Below are 23,934 nucleotides of genomic sequence, written 5' to 3' on the forward strand. Positions count from 1 at the left end.
TTTGGCAGATGTATTAAAAATCAAAAAATCGAGAAAGCACATGTATTCGCAGCCTTTGCCATGAAGCTGAAAACTGAGCTCAGGTGCATCTTTTTTCCTCAGATCAACCTTGAGATGTTTCTGCAGGCTTAAGGTAAGGTCCCACAGTCTAGCGAACAGCTATGGGGAATGACCTCGAGGTCATTTCCGCAAAACTCATTTTATGCATTACTGCGCAGATGGTTTCCCGGCGGTCACGCATCCTTGATCGCGCCTGCAGCCGGTGACATCATGTGCATGCGCAGAGCACTCCTGGCTGCGGGTGCGAGATTAAGGATGCACAGCCGCCGGGAAAGCATCTGCTCAGTAATGCATAAAATGACATACGCGGAAATGACATACGTGGAAATGACCCCACGGTCCTTCCCCATAGCTGTTCGCTATAGAACAGGTTCGGGCCATCTCTAGTCAGTATAAATGAAAAGATGACTGCAGCAATGTACAGAGACATCCAGGATGAAAACATGCTCCAGAGCACTCTTGAACTCAGACTGGGGCGACAATTCATCTTTCAGCAGGACGACGACCCTAAGTACACAGCCAAAATATCAAAGAAGTGACTTTAGGACAACTCTGTGAATGTCCTTGAGTAGCCCAGCCAGTTCCCAGACTTGAATCCGATTGAACATCTCTGGAGAGATCTTAAAATGGATGTCCATTAACGCTTCCCATCCAACCTGATGGAGCTTGAGAGGTGCTGCAAAGAGGAATGGGCAAAACTGGACAAGGATAGGTGTGCCAAGCTTGTGGCATCATATTCAAAAAGGCTTGAGGCTGTAATTGCTGCCAAACAGGGGCGTAGCAATAGGGGGTGCAGAGGTAGCGACCGCATCGGGGCCCTTGGGCCAGAAGGGCCCCGAAGGGCCCTCCCTCAACTCCAGTATTAGCTCTCTATTGGTCCTGTGCTCATAATAATCACTTCTATAGATACTTTGAATAGTAGTAATCATTAACAAACTGTTCTCCATTCCCTTCTTGCACCTCTGAGACTGTAGTTGCCATTGGCAGGTTTTGGTGCGTCGTATCAATTGTTATGTATAGAGTGCTTGGGGGGCCCCATTGTAAAATTTGCATCGGGGCCCACAGCTCCTTAGCTACGCCACTGCTGACAAAGGTGCATTGACTTGAGCAAAGGCTGTGATTTGTCAGTTTTTTTTTATTCTTAATACATTTGCCAAAACCTCAAGTAAACTTCTTTCACGTTGTCATTATGGGGTTTTGTGTAGATATACTGTATTGAATGAAGGAGGCACTCAAATGGCGTATAAACTTGCGTTTATGAAATCAGTAGCAAAACACGACATGTTTCGGGGAAATCCCCTTCCTCCGGTGTACATCTGAGGAAGGGGATTTCCCCGAAACATGTCGTGTTTTGCTACTGATTTGATAAATGCAAGTTTATACGCCATTTGAGTGCCTCCTTCATTCAATACAGTATATTTCCATTGTTAAGTGGTGACCCACAGAGGGATTGTGCATCGGCAAACCAGGTGTCATACCTGGTGTAGGAGTCCAGCTCAGCAACCCCCTTGCTGTCGTGTTTTGTGTAGAATTATGAGGAAAGTAATTTAATCCATTTTGGAATAAGGCTGTAACATAACAAAATGTGGAAAAAGTGATGCGCTGTGAATACTTTTCGCATGCGCTACATAAGGATTACGTTTACATAATTTGTAAGTATTTATATTTAGATTTTACACAGCATCCCAACTTTTTTTGCAAATGTTTGTAACTATGTGCACAAGACTTGGTGCCATTTCATTTCACTGCCAGGACCAAATGAAGCTGTTTAAAGGAATCCTGAAGCAAGAGGTATATGGAGGCTGTCATATTTATTTCCTTTTAAACAACGCTCATTGCCTGACAGTCCTGCTGATCCTCTGCCTCTAATACATTCAGCCATAGACCTTGAACAAGCATGCACTTAAGATGTTTCTGACAAAAATCTGACAAGATTAGCTGCATGCTTGTTTCAGGTGTGTGATTCAGACACTGCTGGTGCCAGAATAATCAGCAAAATTCCCCAGAAACTGGTATTGTTTAGGAAACAAATATGGCAGCCTCTGTATCCCTCTAACTTAAGGTTTCATTTAAAGGACACATCCGAGCAAAACAAGAATAAAAAATTCCACTTACCTGGGACTTCCTCCAGTCCTTGCCAGCGGTTTGGTGCTCTTGCTGCTGCTCCGCTCACCGCTGGTGGTCCTGGGTCCCCTCCGGCGCAGGATTCCTACTGCACCCCCGTGAGCAGCTCTCAGAGTCGCGCTGACGTCATTTGCACTGTACAGTGCAGGCGCAGAACTACTGCGCCTGCGCTTTACAGTCCAGATGATGTCAGTGCGACCAGTGAACCGCACGCTGGAGCGCAGAGGAAGCCGACGAGGAAGCCTACCTGGCGAGGTCGGCTTCTCCACCGGAGGGGACCGAGAGCCACCAGAGCTTGCGGCGAGGGCACAGGACGGATGCCAGAGGCTGGAAGAAGCCCCAGGTAAGTGGATTTTTGATTATTGATTTGCTAGGACCTTCCCTTTAAAGCACTCCTGGAGCTTGTCCTAATAAATGTATTCATCCATTCAAGTTCATTCAAACAACTATTTCTTACTGCCTGTAGCAACCAATGAGTTTCTCACTTTCATACTACTGGCTACGGTTTAGAAAATGAAAGGAAGACTCTTATTGGTGAACATCGATCACCAGTACTGGTCCACCAATATGTCTTTGTTTTTTGTTTTGTTTTTAAAGAAACAGAGTGCAGGCACACAAAGAAAAAACTGACATGAGGAGATCAGTATACAATCAATCTGAAATTATTATTATAATTGATTTATAAAGCACCAACATATTCCGTGGAACTGTACAAAGTAAGAAACGAACATGGGGTACATAATAATACAGACAATAGTGTACACCGATATACAAGATACATACTGTAATTAGTGACAAAATACAAAAAAATGATACAGAATACAAAATACAGAATTGGTAATGACAGTGATAAAAGTAACATAATAAATAAAATGTATAAGGATCAGAGCCGGGCCGACACATAGGCTGGCAAGGCTACAGCCTCGGGGCGGTGGTCAGTGAGCTGATTGATGGGCGCATTATTGGTTAGCTGTGTCTGACCGGCGCCCGTTTCGCTACTAATTCTGCCTCCGTTTGCGTTGCCGTAGTGATGGCCAGTACCGCCCCCCTCCAGCCGCCGCCGGAAACGTTATAATCTTTTTAAGCTGTCAGAGTGTTGCAGAGCGGACTGTCACTCGTGCTGCGCCTATTGCCATGGTGATGATGACGCCACCACCAGGCAGCGCTACTCTCTCCACTTCAGGCAGGCGGGCAGCAGTGGCGGATCTAGAGGGGGGCATGCCTGCCCCAATGCTGCCCGCCACCTTCGCATCTTGTGCCGCTTGTTCCTCTATGCCTCCGATCCCCCGCGCCGCCCCTTCCTTTCCATGGGGGCCATGCTGTTCTCCGCATCTTGTGCCACCCTCCCATGCCAAATGCTTTCGGTCTCCTGCGCCCCCGCCCGCCGCTCTCTGCCTGAACCCTGCCATCAAATTTTAGATTAGCGGCAAGAAGAGAGACAAGTACGCAAATAATCCACCCGTCACATGTGGAAGTGACGTCATAGCCACTTCCTGCGTTTGAAGCGCACCAGCGGGAAGTGTGTGCCCTGTCTGTCTCTCCTCTTGTCGCTGATCTAAAGTCTGACAGCAGGGACAGAGAGCCGGCGGGCGGGGGCGCAGGAGACCGGAAGCATCGAGTACCAGGAGGCACAAGATGCGGAGACAAGGTGCGGACATCACGTCAGGAATAGAGAGCCGGGGGATGCGCGGTAGTGATGAGCACTGCCGGAAGCCATCATCAATAATGTAAGTAGGGCCTCTTTACTGCATTCTGCTTTATGTCACTACAGGGCCTCTTTTCTGCACTCTGCTATATGTCACTACAGGCAGGGCCTCTTTTCTGCACTCTGCTATATGTCACTACAGGGCCTCTTTACTGCATTCTGCTTTATGTCACTACAGGGCCTCTTTACTGCATTCTACTATATGTCACTACTGGGCCTCTTTACTGCATTCTGCTATATGTCACTAGTACAGGGCCTCTTTACTGCATACTGCTATATGTCACTACAGGGCCTCTTTACTGCATTCTGCTATATTTCACTACAGGGTGTCTTTACTGCATTCTACTATATGTCACTACTGGGCCTCTTTACTGCATTCTGCTATATGTCACTACAGGGCCTCTTTACTGCATTCTACTATATGTCACTTTAGGGCCTCTTTACTGCATTCTGCTTTTTGTCACTACAGGGTCTCTTTACTGCATCCTGCTATATGTCACTACAGAGCCTCTTTGCTGCATTCTGCTATATGTCACTACAGGGCCTCTTTACTGCATCCTGCTATATGTCACTACAGGGCCTCTTTACTGCATTCTGCTATATGTCACTACAGGGCCTCTTTACTGCATTCTGCTATATGTCACTACAGGGCCTCTTTACTGCATTCTGCTATATGTCACTACAGGGTCTCTTTACTGCATTCTACTATATGTCACTACAGGGCCTCATTACTGCATCCTGCTATATGTCACTACAGGGCCTCTTTACTGCATGCTGCTATAAGCCACTACAGGGCCTCTTTACTGCATTCTGCTATATGTCACTACAGGGCCTCTTTACTGCATCCTGCTATATGTCACTACAGGACCTCATTACTGCATCCTGCTATATGTCACTACAGGGCCTCTTTACTGCATTCTGCTATATGTCACTACAGGGCCTCATTACTGCATTCTGCTATATGTCACTACAGGGCCTCTTTACTGCATTCTACTATATGTCACTTTAGGGCCTCTTTACTGCATTCTGCTTTTTGTCACTACAGGGCCTCTTTACTGCATCCTGCTATATGTCACTACAGGGCCTCTTTACTGCATTCTGCTATATGTCACTACAGGGCCTCTTTACTGCATTCTGCTATATGTCACTACAGGGCCTCTTTACTGCATTCTGCTATATGTCACTACTGGGCCTCTTTACTGCATTCTACTATATGTCACAAGTAGATGGGTGCAGGCATAGCGCGTGTGGGGAGAGGGGTGGGCTGGCTGTGCAAGAGGAACTTTTTTGCTTTATGTCACCACAGGGCCTCTTAATGCAGTCTGCTTTATGTCACTACAGGGCCTCTTTACTGCATTCTACTATATGTCACTTTAGGGCCTCTTTACTGCATCCTGCTATATGTCACTACAGGGCCTCTTTACTGCATCCTGCTATATGTCACTACAGAGCCTCTTTACTGCATCCTGCTATATGTCACTACAGGGCCTCTTTACTGCATTCTGCTATATGTCACTACAGGGCCTCTTTACTGCATTCTGCTATATGTCACTACATAGTGTCTTTACTGCATTCTGCTATATGTCACTACAGGGCCTCTTTACTGCTTTCTACTATATGTCACTTCAGGGTCTCTTTACTGCATTCTGCAATATGTCACTACAATGCCTCTTTACTGCATCCTGCTATATGTCACTACAGGGCCTCTTTACTGCATTCTGCTATATGTCACTACAGGGCCTTTTTACTGCATTCTACTATATGTCACTACAGGGCCTCTTTACTGCATTCTGCTATATGTCACTACAGGGTCTCTTTACTGCATTCTACTATATGTCACTACAGGGCCTCATTACTGCATCCTGCTATATGTCACTACACGGCCTCTTTACTGCATGCTGCTATATGCCACTACAGGGCCTCTTTACTGCATCCTGCTATATGTCACTACATGACCTCATTACTGCATCCTGCTATATGTCACTACAGGGCCTCTTTACGGCATTCTGCTATATGTCACTACAGGGCCTCATTACTGCATTCTGCTATATGTCACTACAGGGCCTCTTTACTGCATTCTACTATATGTCACTTTAGGGCCTCTTTACTGCATTCTGCTTTTTGTCACTACAGGGCCTCTTTACTGCATCCTGCTATATGTCACTACAGGGCCTCTTTACTGCATTCTGCTATATGTCACTACAGGGCCTCTTTACTGCATTCTGCTATATGTCACTACAGGGCCTCTTTACTGCATTCTACTATATGTCACTACAGGACCTCTTTACTGCATTCTGCTATATGTCACTACAGGGCCTCTTTACTGCATTCTACTATATGTCACAAGTAGATGGGTGCAGGCATAGCGCGTGTGGGGAGAGGGGTGGGCTGGCTGTGCAAGAGGAACTTTTCTGCTTTATGTCACCACAGGGCCTCTTAATGCAGTCTGCTTTATGTCACTACAGGGCCTCTTTACTGCATTTTGCTTTATGTCACTACAGGGCCTCTTTACTGCATTCTACTATATGTCACTTTAGGGCCTCTTTACTGCATCCTGCTATATGTCACTACAGGGCCTCTTTACTGCATCCTGCTATATGTCACTACAGAGCCTCTTTACTGCATCCTGCTATATGTCACTACAGGGCCTCTTTATTGCATCCTGCTATATGTCACTACAGGGCCTCTTTACTGCATTCTGCTATATGTCACTACTGGGCCTCTTTTCTGCATCCTGCTATATTTCACTACAGGGCCTCTTTACTGCATCCTGCTATATGTCACTACAGGACCTCATTACTGCATTCTACTATATGTCACTACAGGGCCTGTTTATTGCATTCTACTATATGTCACTACAGGGCCTCTTTACTGCATTCTACTATATGTCACTACAGGGCCTCTTTACTGCATTCTACTATATGTCACTTCAGGGCCTCTTTACTGCATTCTGCTATATGTCACTACAGGACCTCATTACTGCATTCTGCTATATGTCACTACAGGGCCTCTTTGCTGCATTCTGCTATATGTCACTACAGGACCTCTTTACTGCATTCTGCTATATGTCACTACAGGGCCTCTTTGCTGCATTCTGCTATATGTCACTACAGGGCCTCTTTGCTGCATTCTGCTATATGTCACTACAGGACCTCTTTACTGCATTCTGCTATAGGTCACTATTGGGCCTCTTCACTGCATTATGCTATGTGTCACTACAGGATCTCTTAACTGCATTTCTGGGACTCTTATGTATGAAGCAATGCTTGGCATTAGTGAAATGATGATGTTACAGTAGCAGGATATCCAGAATTAGATGTTGTTAGACTCTGTTGTGACTTTTACATCTAACTTACCATCACAGTGATGGGGGGTGTCTCAAGTCAAACTTCACAAGTTTTTTTTTTTTTTGGGGGGGGGGGGGGGGGGGGGCGCACTTGGGCGGCCCAGCCTCTGTTGGTGTCTGACCTTGTCCCAGCCCTGATAAGGATTTCCAAGACACATAAGGGGGAGAGAGCAATGCCCTTGCAAGCTTACAATCTAAAGGGAATGGGGGGGGGGGGGGGGTACAAGAGGAGGGGTAATAAGAGAGGAGGGTAATTGAAAAGTAAAGCAAGTACTGTATTGTAGAACAGCATATTAGTGCAATCTTTAATAAACAGTATATTCTGTACACTGTAAAATCTTCATTAGAGCAATGCTGGTGCCTTTGTCCACAGTACCAGATAGGGTAATGCTTTCCTGCAGGAAGAACATTCTGTATTAGCACACGTCTACAAGGTTAGCTGTTCTCTACCATGTGTTCTTTATATTGAAGGTCAGTGCACATATTATTGAATGGCTTCTATTAAATTCTCAGATCATGTGCACTGCTAAGACATATGTATAATATGTAATTTTTAATGTATAAAAGAGGCTTACACTGTCGGAAAGCAGAATTGTATTAAAAGACTGCAACTAAAAACCTTATAAACAATAAAATTGCCTTATCTTTAAAGCAGATGACACTGAAGCTGAAGTGCTCTCATTCTTCTTAGAATACTTTAAAAGTGCCCTGAGATCAGCAAAGCAAATAGGCTGAATTATTATTTGTTTTCCCCATTAGATGAATTCCCAAGCTAGGGGCAATGCATTGTTTCCAAACCACCTGCAAGAATGCAGGCTCTTAACAGACATCAACCTCAAGCTGTCCCTTTTGTAGGAAATATACAAAGAAGACCCAAACTGCAGAACATTAAGGAAGCAGTGTACCTTTGTGTAAATATTTTCATCCAGTTCAGGATCAATATTCCTTGATTGAAACAAGGTTACAAGCTCAACCTCTGGCAGGTGGATTGAGTTGCAATGAGATGACGGATCTAATGCTGGGCATACACGAGTCGACCCGGCGGCTCGATTAGCCGCCAGATCGACTCCCGCCGCTTCCCTGCGTGTCCCCGTGGGCGGCCGGATCGATTCCCGCTCGTCGTCGTGGGGATTGAGTGGGGTATTAATCCGGCGGGTCATCGGACCTGTTGGAAATTATCAATCGAGCCATCAGCGGCTCGATTGATAAGGGCGCATCGGCCCGTGTATGCCCATCATAAGTGACACTAGGTTTTCATCATAGCTATTCTATAGACTAAATAAGGTTGGACTCTGCACATATGTAATTGCACAGCAATAATTTCTCAATAGAGTAATAATTTGGTGGTGAATACACTGGCGGCAAAACTTTGCACAATAAGGTCCATTTGTTCTACAACCACCAGACACAGTTGCAGCTATTACCACCTGAGTGGATGTTAGGACCATTGTTTGTAAACAACCTCCTACACACATAGTACAAATACAACATGTAAAAAACATATAAAAATGTTTATAAGCAATTATGTTTAAGCACTGGCTTGGCGTTTAAGAATCTCCTCACATCAGAGTTACTGGGCAGCTGACATGTATATTCATCCTAGGAGTGGTGCATGAGGTAGTTGCATCAGATTGATCTGTGTGGAAGGGTGAGCGATGAATGCACCCTAGGAAGAAAACACAGAGACAACGGGAGCCCAAATGGTGCAGTATGTTACAAAGATAATAAAAATGAAGCGAAATAAAAACTCTCAAAGGGAGGTTGCATAGGGAGCAACCAACCACTGGAAGCAGGTAGAGATGCACAATCCTGACTCCACTCGGGTACCCAGAGAGGGTGGTGATGGTCGCACTCTTGAAACCAGTGATAAGGTCCTGACGTGACATCAGTCACAGGGTGACCTGACTTAGCCCTCGCAAGGAGGGAAACAAGCACAAAGGTGGTAAGAGGCACCCAGGAGTTAAAAACAAATAAAAGGGTGCAAAGAGGTCTTAGATCTGCTATGTGGGTTAATAGATCAACTAGGAAAATATTAGCTAGACGGTGGCCATTTATCACTCGAGTAACACTGACACTATGGGACCGTCTCATTTGTCAACACAGGGTATCATCATACTTACGCCCAATAACCCCCGATTTGGGACAATTATCTGTTTATCCCGGGCTTTAATCGTTCCTATGTAGCCAAACAGCTCCTAGGGCCCAACCTGCAACTCAGAGATATATTAACTTCAGGTTCTATTCCATCTAGACAAGAGCTTGTGATACTGGGACAAGGTTCCCCCTTTCCATTTTATGAATATTTTCAATTGTCCCAGGCAGTGTCTGAGAGAGGTTTATGAGGCTAGAGATTAACTGATTCAGAGATACATATCTTTACTAATCCTCCAGAAACAAAATCCTTATCTCTATACTATAAACTACTGTTGAATATTATCTATGACTCTAAACCTCCCTATATATATAAGTGGCAAGCTGAGTTGGATAAAGAATTTTCTGACAAATTGTGCGATAAAGCGGACATTTTTACTACTAAAGCTTCTATTTCAGGTAGAGGTAAAGAGAAAGCATTCAAGATTCTTTCACGATGGTATAAAACACCACAAGTCCTCAATAAAATCAACCCCAATATTTCTCCGTTATGCTGGAGATGCCAGACAGAGGAAGGATCTATGGTACATATATGGTACTCCTGTGCACTTCTTCGATTCTTTTGGTCCGCCATTTGCAAAATGGTCTTTGATTGCCTGGGTTATACTCTTGATGACACTCCTGAGACATTGCTCTTATTGATGTTGCCAATTAAGAAATACAAAAACTCATTAATTTTACATATTCTGACTGCATTAAGACTAGTTATCCCTAAATAAAACAGATGGAGACGCTGGCTCAGGAGTCATCCTGTAGACCTCTATCCCATGAAAATTCATGGCTCATGTGGCACATTTATCAGGAGTCTGATGAGGGTAAAATAATGCTTCAATGAAGTTCAAACCTCTTTTTTTTATATCTTTTCTTGTCAGTAGTGGTGAACATGTGATAGTACTATTCAATATCACATTAGACTGAGAGTGAAGAAAAACGGGAGCAGACTGGGAAGGGGGGGGGGACCTCCTCATTCCCAGGGGCCACAGAGACTAAAGACTGACACCTGTGAAGGGGAAAGAAAGGGAAAAATCATCATTCAGATAAAAGAATCTCAAAATTATGTTGGAGACGAGCGCATGGAGTTAGGCTAGAGGAGGGGCTAGTGTAGAACTCAAAGGTATGTGCTAGCTTCCAATTTCTCATTCAGACCCTGAGGGGTTAAAGAGTTGAGCCTGAAAAGCCAACAGAATTCTCGTTCACACATGTCTTGTGTCTTAAACCAGGTGGGAAATTGTTCTAAATCAGATTCTATGTTGTGCTCCAGATATAAGTCCAGGTACTCATGTGTCTAGTCCACAACCATGTGAAGCAGCAGGATGATCCCAACTAAGCTGGCAGAGAGTAGTGTGGTGTAAGGGTGGCCTACATATTTCACCAATGTCGGTCTATGTAGTCAGGGCCATATCAACTTGATTATGTGTCCCTGAGATCTGATGCAATGTCACCGACACCATGCGCATGCGTGCAGTGTAAGATCTGTCCCGTATGATGTACTTTCCAACGCGCCCATCAGTCTACCCAACTTCTAGCAAACTGTGTAAAATATGGAGGACAAAAAAGTAGGGTATAGAGGAGGGCGGATGGGCACCCATAACCAGCAAGTCTGGGAGACACGCTCATATCGGTGCCATCAAGTGACTAAAAAGTATATTGCTCCAAAGAGCACTAGGTAACCATCATTCAGTGCAAATTATATCCAAATATCATTGCTACACCACTAGGTATCTAGAACATACTAAACTTTATGATGCACACAAAAAAACCTGAGGTACATTAATGATTAAAAGTAATAATAACCTGACACATTATCCATGTCATAATCTTCACCGGAGCCTTGAATCAGCCAGATTCTGAAACATCGCTCTGCTCCCTTTCTCACAAATATCTTTATATCACATAGAGAAAGACTGCTGCCATATTGGGCATAATACAAAACCCAGCTGATTCAGGGCTCCAGCAAAGATTATTACATGTTTGGTGTGTTAAGTAATTATAACTTTCAATCATTATCCAAATAATCCTGCTAACCTCATGGTTTCAATGTCCTTCTAGAAAATAGGATTCTTTGGACTATTTGCTATCAAGAGAGTTGTATGTCCTGTAGCTATGGAATGTGATTTCCCATCTACTGTCAAGAGACACCCTGTATTCCATGTCTACTATGTGAAAACTTACATTCCCAGCAAATGGCCCAACTGTTCTTCTAAACTTCTACCACCCGATATTATTGATGGTGTTGAAGAATTTGGAACAACGGATGGTACACGGGTGGATCCGTTGCACGCCTGACCCCTGCATCATTTGAGTGCTGTCCCGCTTACCTTTTTGGCAATGAAACAACAGAGGGGACCGGGAGGACACACAGGGACCCAACAGACTACATGGGTCTGGAAGAAGCCCCAAATAAGTATATGCCAACCTTTTCATTCTTCTCCGGGTTACTTGTATGTCTTAATTACATAATCAATGTGTATGGATTCTCAGGAGATCCCTATGTACATTAGGTTGGGTGCTTATCTGGTTGCAGCAATTTGGAGGCAATCAACACTAGAAACCCTTACATTTCTTACCTGGAGCCAAGGTTTGTCCAAAGAGCTCCCATACCCACCAGCAATGGGGCATACAGCTTTTCAAGGAGGTGAAGGTTCTGTCAAACATCTTGGTGAGGTTACACTTCACAGTTTTGATGGATGTAGTGAGCTAGAGTAAGAGATGTGGGGCACCAACATGCTCACAAGGTATCTCTCTTCTTGTCACCAGCTACTAGTACAGTACGGTATAGCTCCAAGAAAGGGATAGTCATGCATTATATTTTCAATTAGTACGGTAAATAAAAAACCTAAAAAAAACAGATTGCAGCTGCAGGAAGCTTATTTTTGCATCACAAAAGCACAGCTCTGCTGGGGATTGTAAGTAAATCCCTGCTGTGAGCAAGTCTAGTCCCCAAGCCACTTATGAGAGACATCTGAAGTTTTCATTAGTCATTTGGTAATACCAACCAAGTTAATTTATGTGCAGATTGTGCAAATATATTCATTTTGTATGTGTAACGGGGTGCAAAACTTAGGAATTTGGAGATAAAGGGAAGTCAGCAAAATCCGTAGAGGATAGATAATACAATCACTAATGGTAGCAAAAATAAATTCCAAATCAACCCCATTGTTTGTAGTTTATACCTTTTAAATGTTTTTGTAATTTAGAAGTCATCACATGTATAAGCTCCTAGATGAGCTGTTGTGAAATAAATAACTTTAAAAGTACCTGTTTATAAGGTAGCCACTGACCACTTCCTGTACCACAGACTGAGATTGCTATAGGCTAAAATCTTTTTAGACAAATTCAGTCTGTGCCTGTCTGTGTTGCCAGCTCATCTGGGGTCGTCGGCGATGCGCGACCTAGTGGACAGTGTCATATGCAGTGGGTTGGGGGGGGGGGGTTGTTGCCCCAGTATAGGGAGATAGGGAGTTTAGTTGCCCCAGTATGGCTAGTATAGTTGCCCCAGTATAGCCAGTATAGTGCCCCAGTATAGCCAGTATAGTGCCCCAGTATAGCCAGTATAGCCAGTATAGTGCCCCAGTATAGCCAGTATAGTGCCCCAGTATAGCCAGTATAGTGCCCCAGTATAGCCAGTATAGTGCCCCAGTATAGCCAGTATAGTGCCCCGTGTAGCCAGTATAGTGCCCCAGTATAGCTAGTATAGTGCCCCAGTATAGCCAGTATAGTGCTCCAGTATAGCCAGTATAGTGCCCCGTGTAGCTAGTATAGTGCCCCAGTATAGCTAGTATAGTGCCCCAGTATAGCTAGTATAGTGCCCCAGTATAGCCAGTATAGTGCTCCAGTATAGCCAGTATAGTGCCCCGTGTAGCCAGTATAGTGCCCCAGTATAGCTAGTATAGTGCCCCAGTATAGCTAGTATAGTGCCCAGTATAGTTAGTATAGTGCCCAGTACAGCCAGTATGGTGCCCCAGTATAGCTAGTATAGTGCCCAGTACAGCCAGTATAGCTAGTATAGTGCCCAGTACAGCCAGTATAGTGCCCCAGTATAGCTAGTATAGTGCCCAGTACAGCGAGTATGGTGCCCAGTATAGTGCCCCAGTACAGCCAGTATAGTGCCCAGTACAGCCAGTATAGTGCCCCAGTATAGCTAGTACAGTGCCCAGTACAGCCAGTATAGTGCCCCAGTATAGCTAGTACAGTGCCCAGTACAGTCAGTATAGTGCCCCAGTATAGCTAGTACAGTGCCCAGTACAGCCAGTATAGTGCCCCAGTATAGCTAGTATAGTGCCCAGTGCAGCCAGTATAGTGCCCCAGTATAGCTAGTATTTTGCCCCAGTATAGCGCCACAGTATGGCTGGTATAGTTCCCCAGTATGGCACCCCAGTATAGCTAGGTGAGTGCCCAGTGTAGCGCCCTAGTATGGGTGGGTGTGTAGGTAGTGCCCCTCTCCCCAAACGGCCACGCGCCTGTTACCTTATGAGCGGCGGCCGCTTCCTTCCTTGTAGTCCCCCAGGCGCCGCTCTCCTCTTATCGGCAGCATCTTACAGCAGCGCGTATTGCGACTGCTGTAAGGAGGGAAGGAAGAGCGTCAGCGGTTCCCATGGTAACGGTGATGCATATCGCCGCTACAGGAAGCCGCTGATGCGCTTCCTTCCCTTCCTTAAAGCAGTCGCAATACGCGCTGCTGTAAGATGCTGCCAATAAGAGGAGAGCGGCGCCTGGGGGACTATAAGGAAGGAAGCGGCCGCCGCTCATAAGGTAACAGGAGCGGTGGCCGCAGGGGGAGGGGCGAGAGGCCAGACGCGCCGCGGCCCGGTAGGAGACTGCCAACGGACCGGCAGTGGGTCGCGGCCCGGTGGTTGGGGGCCCCTGCTCTAGTCCTTTGAGAAGGCCTAGGGACAAAAAGCTCATCCGCCAAGCATCTCATCCGCCATATGTACATGCGATCGATAAATTCGATCGAAGCCGATGCAATCGAAGGTGCCAAATAAGCAACATTGTATGTTTCCAGTCGATTTTTCCGTCGCATTAGATCGGATTCTCGAATGCAATCGGATCGGTCAGGTTGGATTTTATCTCTAGATCTCGAATGCCATCGCTGCAATCGAACCGTTTGTTGCTGGTTCGCGATCAATCAATCGAATGCAATTGCTGATGAGCTGCCCATAGCCCTGGACATCCCTGTGTGATTGGAAACGACCGGAAACGAAAGAGACATTGCATACATTGGAATGCTTTTTTATGCCGCGGTCAATCAGATCTACAATTCTACTGTCGAACCCGACGATCGATCGCAAGTAAGGTTGAACATGCTATTGCATGGTGTAGAGGGGGCTTTAAGGCAACTATTGAGCCCTCCTAATACTTGGCTTTTGTATTTAATTGTATTTTTAGATCTTTGTCAGGGGATTGGCTTCATCCTGAAGCACAAAAATGCAATATATACTGTATTCTACTGAAAAGATATGTATTAATTATCCCAAAGAATCTATGAAAAACAATGTCATCATTAATCCCATAAAGTGATGTACATCAAACCCTTCTCAGAGTTCACAATAGATGAGGTAGTGCACAAAATATTGACTGCTACTCCTCTTAATTGCAAAGGACTTGCTATGTACTAGCAGCGACGAATAGGAGTACTACCTCATCTGTTATGAAATGTTTGAGAAAGGGTTAATGTACATAATATTTTTGTGATAATAAATAAGTTTGGGTATACAGGTAGTCCCCGGTAGAGATGTCGGCGAACGGTTCTTGAACCGTTCGGCAGCGAACCCCTCACCATTTACTACTTCCGGGTCACTATGACCCGTAGTAGTGTGGCTGCGCTGGGCCGGTGGTACGTGTCCTTGATTGTGCGCCTGTTGCCGGGGCACTTTCTGCACATGTGCGTGACGTCATGAGTGATGTCATGCTCAAGCGCAGAGAGTGCCTGGCAACAGGCGCGTGATCAAAGACGTGCACCGCCGGCCCAGCGCAGCCGTACTACTACGGGTCATAGCGACCCGGAAGTAGTATGGCCACATAGAGATTCGCGGGTGAACTGTTCGCTCATATCTCTAGTCCCCGGTTAACAACGAAGATAGGGACTGTAGGCTCGTTCTTAACCTGAATCTGTTCTTAAGTCGGAACATTGTGCCATCTCTCCCCCCTGTACCTCCTCTGTGCCTCCCTGTGCCTCCATTATCCCCCTCTGTCACCTCTGCCTTCTGTACCTGCTTACAGAAGTTTAAAAGCCATTTTTTCTTTGAATTTTTTAAAATCGATTTCCTCTAAAACTACAAGTCTAATTTGAAATATTTTTTTTACTTGTTTCCATGGAAACAGAGAATTCATGCCATTTGTATCGGCCAGTCGTTCGTAAGTCGGGCGTTCGTAAGTTGAGGACTACTTGTATATATTTTTTGTGTTTTAGGATTATTAATGTTGAGTCTTCTCTCTTTCGTCTTTTGTTTCTTAAATAATCGAGACACAGGCTTAAAGGGGCACTACAGCGAAAAACTGTAACATTTAAAATATGTGCAAACATATACAAATAAGTATTACATTTTTTCCAGAGTAAAATGAGCCATAAATTACTTTTCTCCCATGTTGCTGTCACTTACAGTAGGTAGTAGAAATCTGACAGAAGTGACAGGTTTTGGACTAGTCCATCTCTTTATAGGGGATTCTCAGGGATATATTTATTTTTAAAAGCACTTAGTGAATGGCAGTTGCTCTGTTCAACTGCCAAAAAACTGTGTAGGGAGCAGGGAAGCTGGCCAGCATCATTGTTTAAATCCTTTTTAGGGAATATATTTATAAAGAATAAAAGCCTTGCCGAGAATCCCCTATGAAGAGATGGACTAGTCCAAAACCTGTCACTTCTGTCAGATTTCTACTACCTACTGTAAGTGACAACAACATAGGAGAAAAGTAATTTACGGCTCATTTTACTCTGGAAAAAATGTACTTTTTATTTATATATGTTTGCACATATTTTAAATTTAACAGTTTTTCGCTGTAGTGCCCCTTTAAGACAAGTGAAAAGGGATATTCAAAAATGAGTTGCAGTAACTGATAATTTGATATTTGTTTTTGTTTGTTGTTTTTTGATTTGTTTTTTAGCAAATTCAAAACAAGATCTGAATTGCATACATATAGTTGTAACATACACTAAATGACCATCTCATTTTATTTTCAGCAGCCAATGTCAATGTATTTGAAAATGGGTAATCCGCATACTATGTCATTTCTGAGGACGATTAATCAATCAGCTTCTGAGGTAAGTGTTCGGCACCTTCTTCCCTCAATGTTTCTAAAGGCTGCTCAGCTGAACATGTGACTTTCCTCGGAACTGGAGAAGTCAGCAATTCCCCCTCACAGCATGGTCTGCTGTTAAGCTTGCTTGAAGTATTCCTTGATTTATTGAAAGTTAAACAATGGATATGTCACTCCTACTAAACTTGATTGTGTTTTGGATGTGAAGCGCTAAAGGCAGCTCTGAAATTCATCCCCACAATCCCAAAATCCTCAAGCAGAATTCATCATTAAACAAATATACACTAATTTAAAATAGGTAAATGTGGCATGGAGAAGTTTTATTTGACAAATTGGCAACACCCGCCGTCTGTTCCAGACATTATTTGGCCAATGAATACATGCAATTATAAATATCAGACACACATAGAAACATAATATCTAAATACATTTGTGAGATACTTAAGTAGAATGTACTTGTCTGTAGCAATATACACAATTTCTTCCCATGAAATTACATATTTCCAATCTCACAGATCCAGTACTTGGCAAGGAAACAGCAATCTGTTTAGACATAAGTATGTAAAGTAGCTAGAGGTGGTAATTTAATCAGGAAAGGATATATTTCAATGTTTCCCTAGTCTTGGAGGCATTAGCACTTTAAATTCATAATATCGCTATGACAGATGCAGCCTGGAGGACTTAAAAATGAAATCCAGAAATGTGAAGACTGCTGAAGGATATATGTTGAAGTCGAGAGATTTAAATGGTAGAACTGGTGCAGAAATAATGGAATATATAACTTTGCTCATTCCTTTCTGGGCCTGAAGATTTTGTGTAATGTAAATGTGGTGTATTTTAATTGTGGCTATGCTTAAGTGCAATAGGTTTATAACTTTATTGAACTGAGGGGCCTAGCCTAACGACAAAATGATATTTTATGCATTAATGGGAATACACGATTTGGAAACCCCATTAAATGGGATTAAGGATAAAATATATGTCACATTGTTCAGCTAAAAGTCTGTCTTGAATAACAATGTTTGTAGTTGCCATGAAGGGATAATTAACCCAACAATGTCTGGAGTGAAACGTGGGATGTTGACAAACCAGATGGAAGGGGGCTTGGAGAGAACACACTGTCTGGGGTAGGGCTGGAGAGAAAGGAAAACGTGTACAGTCAAAGTTACAAGTGAAAGTTACTAACATGCTGAATAAAGAATCTTTACTTACTAAAGAACTACAATCAAGGGTATTACTGGGAGAGAGGAGGAACGATCGTTCAAGTGTCTAACATTTTATTTTGAAATTGGCATTGCCCCTTCTTTTAGAGGTAAGCCAGTCATATTTTGTTATTATTTATTTAGATCTATTGTCATTTGGGGCTCTCTCGCAGTTATAGCTTACAGCCCCCTAGTTTTGGGTCATTGTTATTTGTTTTTGTTCTCTGAACTTGAGCAATTGTTTTTCCCTTTACCCACAGGATTGAAGATCAGAGAACTCAAATGAGGACTGGACTTCCTCAGGATCATGTGCAACTGCCCAATGTGTAGCCCCTCTGTGGTTCTTGAAAGAATGAACTGCACGTGCACAGACTGCTCACCGCGATGGGCGTGTAAGCGAGACGGGTAAGTGCAGACTCCTGGTGAAGTCCCATGGCTAATGGAGCTGGGGGGGGGGGGAGGGTTGTTTAGATGCTTAATTTAATTAGATTTAATGGGCGACGCAGGAATTTAACCTCTTGAGGATTACAGGTATATGCCCCTCCTCCCTCCTCCCCCCACCCGGGTATGCAATTTTTTACAATTCAGCAATGCGCTACTTTAATGCTTTATTGCTCGGCCATACAACTTAGCACCCAAATTAATTTTACCTACTTTTCTTCTCCCAAATACAGATTTCTTTTTGTGGGATTTTATTGCTGCTGCGATTTTTTTTTTAAATTAATAAAGAAAGACTTGATTTTTTTTAAAGCACTATTTCTTTTACTACCCCCTTCCCTCTTAAATTGGCCCTAGACTGCGCTCCGTACACTACATTCCACTCTCATAGGCGTCAGCCTATGAAAGGGATTAGATTGTGAGCCAATCAGAGGGACAGCTAAGTGACAGGGCTGTCCCCTGTACAGTGCTGTGCTAGATCACAGCACTGTACAAATTATTTTTCCTTTTTTTATTATATTGTAGCCTGCCAGCTCCGATCACAGCTGGCAGACTGTTAATGGATTCCTGTAGTCCAAAGATAGGTTCGCACACCAGCTTCTCCAAAGAGCCATAAAAGTAGTTTTATTTCACCATAATGCGTCAACACAGAGCATGACAATTGTTTCGGGGCCACAAAAGGTCCCCTTCCTCAGATAAGTGCAGACAAACATTTCACTATGAAGTGCACACCACAATAAATACATGCAAAAACTAAAACAGGTCAACCCACTGTTCCCTGCTTCAGTGGGTTGACCTGTTTTAGTTTTTGCATGTATTTATTGTGGTGTGCACTTCATAGTGAAATGTTTGTCTGCACTTATCTGAGGAAGGGGACCTTTTGTGGCCCCGAAAAAATTGTCATGCTCTGTGTTGACGCATTATGGTGAAATAAAACTACTTTTATGGCTCTTTGGAGAAGCTGGTGTGCGAACCTATCTTTGGACTACTGGAAATTATGATAGATGTAGCTTTGCATCTAAGGTTCTGCACCCGCAATATACGGAAAGGTGTGCCGCTCCTAACCACAGGACTGCATTGTTAATGTATTCCAGGTGGTTACAGCGGCAGGGAACACATATGTTCCCTGCTAATCTCCGCCTCCAGAACTTGACGCAAATCGGTATAAGGTGATCCTGGAGGCGCTACTCTCCCACTGGCGTGAGGTAGTCGGGAGGTGGTTAATCGACTGGAGCGCAGCGCACATACATGGCGAGGGGAATCCCAGTGACTTACTTCCAGTCAAGCAGGGAGTAGGTCACTGAGCAGGGGCAGCACTATGCATATGACCCTGTAACAGGGTCAGATGCTTGTCATTTTTGGTGTTGTGGTGGGATGTGGCTGGAGCATTGCATCCTTACCACAATGCAATAAATAAGTGTAAAACTGGCCTGGCCTCAATGATTAAACTGATTATATTTTACAATATTCATTTATAAATTGTTTAGCCAATGTTTGCCTACTGTAAAATCTTTCCTCTCCCTGATTTACATTCCTAAAATTTCTCACAGGTGGCGACATCTGCGTAATGTTTATTTGTTGTGTGTTTCGAAGTGAGCAGAAACAACGCCTGGTCTCCCAGAGTGCTCCTGGGCAGAAGGCTGCATAACTAAATATCCTAGGCTAAACATCCTTGGGAGGGTGGGGTTACATACCAATATACAGCAATATAGAAAGTGTATCTAATGTTGAGACCAGGATAATTAAGGTAAAAGTGGGCATCTGAAATAATATATTACTTTGTGATATATAACATTGTGGTGCCTCTTAAAGCATCAAATAGTTTATAGAAGTTATAAATAACATGTTTGCCTAGATAAAACTCTTTGGCATCACTCTACATGGCTGTAAACTTACATCATCTTCCTTCCTGCCAAGCGTGTACCCATTACAACATATGATTAGTCATTGAACATTTATTTCTTATCTTAACACATCTCTTTTTATGACAATTTTGAGCTGATTGGATGATACCTTTAAAGAAAATTTATAGGATTATATTTCATTTGGATTATGAATTTATGAGACCTCTGTACAACATAATTGGGTTATGCTTTTTCATAGGATGCCTTGGGTATTAGAGGTGTCTGAATTGCCTGAATTTACAATTGCAGCCAATAAAATTCAACCTTTTACTTTCCTGCTTTAGAAAAATTACTGACTGCCAGCCAGCAACATGTGGACACATTCCCATTAATACAGTACTTTTTGAAGTATACCTGAAGCGAAGAGAAAAAAATAGATACCATGGAGAGGGAAGGCTCCTGATCCCATATACAATACAATACAATACAATTTACAGCTGATAAGTAATTAAATATAGCCTTCCCAATCCCCTCTCTCCATTACCCCTTTCCAGTGCTGGGCCCAGCTTAGTCCAATACATCTTCCGCCCTTTTCTGGCAGCTTTCGGAAGTACTCGCGTCCCCAAGCACTTCCAAAGATCCATACTGCCCACGCACAAGTGCCGAGGAGTCCCAGCTTCAACGGGGAATAGTGGTGGAATGAGGGGGACAAAGGGGTTGATTCACTAAACAAACTTCACTTAAGCAGCGCAGGTTAGTACATGCGAGGGCACGCTGCGCATGGTCCTGTCAGCGTAGCTTGCGCAGTTAACTTACGCACGGTGGTTCCTACTTCTGTGCGATATGATGGTAGCGCAAATTTGATTCTTAACTAGCGGGGCTGCTACTAAATTAATTAACGTAGTAGCGGCTGCGCTAGTTAAGTATCAAAGTCGCACTCCAGCAGAACAAGGGACAATCGCTCGTAAGCAATAAGCGCAAGCTACGCTGACAGGACAATGTGTAGCATGCACTCGCATGTATTAACCCGTGCCTCTTGAGCATGGTGTGTTTCATGAATCAACCCCAATGTGAGGCTCGGAAAAAGGCTCTATGGGATCCAGAGCCTTCCCTCTCTATTGGTAAATAACTAACCTGAAGTGAGGCCACTTAACTACTTTGGCCTCCTGGACGTACTAGCTACGCCCAGGAGGCCATGTGCGAGTCCGCGCGCTCCCGCGGCCGATCGCGCACGTGCACGCGCGCTCCCGGCCGCGGATCGTTAGCCCACGAATCAGTGAATCGGGCTATGGTGTCCGATCACTGATTCCTCTGCCCCGCAGAAAAAGTGACAGCTTCTCTCAGAAGCTCCGCTTTTTCTGGCTGTTGCGTCCCCCATGCATCCCTCTAAGCGTATGTTACTCTTAGAGTGACGTCATGTAAACAAACTCATGGCCGCCATCTTGTGGCCGAAAAGTAAAACTACAACTAAAAGTAAGAAAAATAAAACTTAACACACATTTACATTATAAAAGTAATGTTTACATCCCACCCTCCCAAAAAATACCCATATAAAATGTTTAATATAAAAAAAAACAACATTACAATAATAAAAAAAAAACATGTAAATATTTACCTAAGGGTCTAAACTTTTTAACCACTTTAGGATCCTTGGTACGCATATCCACGCCCCTTTAAACTTCATGTGCGGATCAGGGGCGTAGATATGCGTACTGCTGCCTTACCGTCGCATTCCCGATCCCCGCGCTGTTTTCCACCGATCCACCGTCGCAGCCCCCTCCATCTGTGATCAGGATGTGAGAATCTTTTGATTCTCAATCCCGATCACCGTTCCCGTGTCTTCGCAGAGCTTGTCAACGTCGCATAAGCTCTGAGACCCGACACTTCCGTGTTCGGCTGTGTTCTATTAATAGAAACACGGTCTCAATAGCACCATCTTGTGGCCAAAAAGTAAAATACACCTATTTATGCCACTATACTGTTTTCCATAGCAAATTTATTATTATTTTTTATTATTATTACTTTTAACCCCTTCCATCCCTGCCCCACAGTTACAGAAATAAAACACTTGTTAAAAAAAAAATTACATCATTTAATTTTTTTTACATAAATAGTTACCTTAGGGACTTTTGTAATACGGATGTCATGAGTATATTTTTTCAAAAAAAGTTCTTGTAATAAGTGAAAAAGTATTAAAAATCCCTCAATGGAAAAATGCTCCTTCATTTCCAGTTAAAATATTATCACCGTACATTGTACTAGGGACACAATTTAAACATTGTAATAAACCGGACAAATGGGCAAATAAGATGTGTGGGTTTTATGTACCAAAGCACATTTTATTTTAAAACTATAATGGCTGAAAACTGAGAAATAATCATTTTTTTTTCTTTTTTCCTTATAATTCCCTTTACAATGCATATAAAATAAAATAATTCAGAGCAAAAACTACCACCCAAATAAAGCATAGTTTGTGGTGAAAAAAACAATACATAGATCATTTCAGTGTGATAAGTAACAATAAAGTTATCGCTGAATGAATGGGAGGAGCGCTGAAATGTGAAAGTTGTTTTGGTTTTTAAGGGGAAAAACCTGTGATCCTGAAGTGGTTAAATATCAATGTAAAGATGAAATATTTCTATTTTTTTTTAATTATAAACTTGTAAATAGTGATAGATGCAAAATGGAAAAAATGCACCTTTATTTCCAAATAAAATATTGTCGCCATACATTGTGATAGGGACATAATTTTAACGGTGTAATAACCGGGACATATGGGCAAATACAATACGTGAGTTTTAATTATGGAGGCATGTATTATTTTAAAACTATAATGGCTGAAAACTGAGACATAATGATTTTTTTCCGTTTTTTTCTTATTCTTTCTGTTAAAATGCATTTACAGTAAAGTGACTCTTAGCAAAATGTACCCCCCCAAAGAAAGCCTAATTGGTGGTGGAAAAAACAAGATATAGATCAGTTCATTGTGATAAGTAGTGATAAAGTTAAAGGCTAATGAATGGGAGGTGAACATTGCTCGGATGCATAAAGTGAAAACGACTGAAGGCTGAAGTGGTTAAAGGACAACCGAGGTGACATGTGACATGTGTATGTATAGTACCAAGCACAGAAATAACTAGGCTGTGTTCCTTTTTTTTCTTTCTCTGCCTGGAAAAGTTAACCTTCAGGTATGCAAGTGACAGTTTCTGCCCAGGTCGGACTATAGCATAACCCTTACTGATAAGTAATTACAGCCATAAAACACTTTCCTGTCAGTAAATGGCTTCTAAGAGCAGGAAACAGATAAAAAGGGTCAATAATTCATAGATTTTAGCTCTGGCATACTTCAGTGAAGGTGTCACTGAGCAAAGACAATGAAAAAGTAAACATTTAAAAACTAGACTTAAATATAAAATAAAACTGTGGGATATCTTAAAAAAAAAAGTCATTTTTAGGAGAAGGAGAAAAGATACAATTGTTTTTCTCATCAGTTTATTTTCACCTTGGATGTCCTTTAAAGTTTGCTTTAAGAATATTTACATCTTTTAGCTGAAATTAAAAACAAATATGAAAAAAAAAATCAATTTAGATATTAAATAAACAATAATTGCATGCCTTTCTAAATACTTGATTCTGTCTTTATATTATCTTCACGCAATCTTGGCACAGTGTCACTATGGATGGTAGAGGTATAGACACCATTCTGAACCAATCACCCCCTATTGCATTGTGTAGTGGCATCATTTTTACCCTGGAGACTTGAATACAGAAGGACAGTGTTGAATTATATCAGTGTGTTGCTAGACT

At 43.0% G+C, this 23,934-nt stretch overlaps 1 long non-coding RNA gene across 1 annotated transcript in view; it reads left to right on the forward strand.

Annotated features, from left to right (window-relative positions):
• The first annotated feature begins 3,708 nt into the window (after positions 1-3,708).
• Positions 3,709-23,934, forward strand: part of LOC137544191 (uncharacterized) — a 43,914-nt gene continuing 23,688 nt past the window's right edge. The window contains exons 1-3 of the long non-coding RNA XR_011025775.1: positions 3,709-3,911; positions 16,567-16,647; positions 18,106-18,250. This is a non-coding gene — a long non-coding RNA (uncharacterized lncRNA). The remainder of the gene's footprint in view (positions 3,912-16,566; positions 16,648-18,105; positions 18,251-23,934) is intronic.

This window comes from Hyperolius riggenbachi, chromosome 2 (assembly GCF_040937935.1).
Source record: "Hyperolius riggenbachi isolate aHypRig1 chromosome 2, aHypRig1.pri, whole genome shotgun sequence".
NCBI lineage: Eukaryota > Metazoa > Chordata > Amphibia > Anura > Hyperoliidae > Hyperolius > Hyperolius riggenbachi.